The sequence below is a fragment of the Penaeus monodon genome, chromosome 34 (genome assembly GCF_015228065.2).
Source record: "Penaeus monodon isolate SGIC_2016 chromosome 34, NSTDA_Pmon_1, whole genome shotgun sequence".
In the NCBI taxonomy this organism is placed as follows: domain Eukaryota; kingdom Metazoa; phylum Arthropoda; class Malacostraca; order Decapoda; family Penaeidae; genus Penaeus; species Penaeus monodon.
Window position 1 is genome coordinate 12,155,571 of NC_051419.1, and position 841 is coordinate 12,156,411.

General features: G+C 39.0%; 1 protein-coding gene across 1 annotated transcript in view; it reads right to left on the bottom strand.

Annotated features, from left to right (window-relative positions):
• LOC119594588 (4-hydroxyphenylpyruvate dioxygenase-like protein) overlaps positions 1-841 on the bottom strand; it is a 98,210-nt gene that overhangs the window by 4,265 nt on the left and 93,104 nt on the right. The gene's annotated exons all lie outside the window — the stretch shown is intronic.

Genomic DNA, 841 nt, shown 5'->3' on the forward strand with positions numbered 1-841 from the left:
TGAGCGAGGCTTTGGATGAGAGAATAACCATACGCGATCTTGCAGGGTGAAACAATGCGATATGTGCCTCCTCTAGTGCATAACTATGCCTCTTCCAGACAATGAACCAACCAACATAACATTTCTACAAGCTGTGGAGAGATACATTTTTTTTTATGATACAGCATCATATCAGTACAACAATACTATCCATGGTAAAATTGTCAAAATATTTTGTGAGAAAAAAAATCCACTTAATTATATTCATGGTACTAGCTCAATGCTCTATTTCTTTTCAGAGTGACCTCATGCTCCAATCCATTCAAGCCATACATAGTACTAGAAAGTAAACAAAGAGTTACCGTTTCTGCTGTCCAATGAAAATAGGCGTACCATGTATGAGTGCAGGCAACTGTACATTAATGTGCAGTATTTGCAGCTCGGGTCACTCCAAACTTGGTCCGCTTTCAGGTGGCACATCGCACATGGCAAATACTACGACGATTACACATCAACAAGGGTGCACATGGTGCATGCCACACGGTTCACAAGATGGCATCATCAGAGGTTAATGATGCTATTATCCTAAGTTCTGTTTAATCTTGTGACAACTATTTATCTGTCACTTGGAGGAATGAACTGGATGACTATGTGGTAGAATGTGAGGCAAAATACCCTAAAAATGCTTGTAAGGAAAAATGTTTTAATAATTCTGCCATCGAGAGTATCTTATTGTACTACGGTGATGTATCAGACAAATATTTGTTCTTCCCCACATCATGTGCAAATGTTGAATTGGTTCATTGTCTGAAAGAGGTATAGTTGTGCATAAGAGCAGGCACACATCGCATTGTTTCTTACT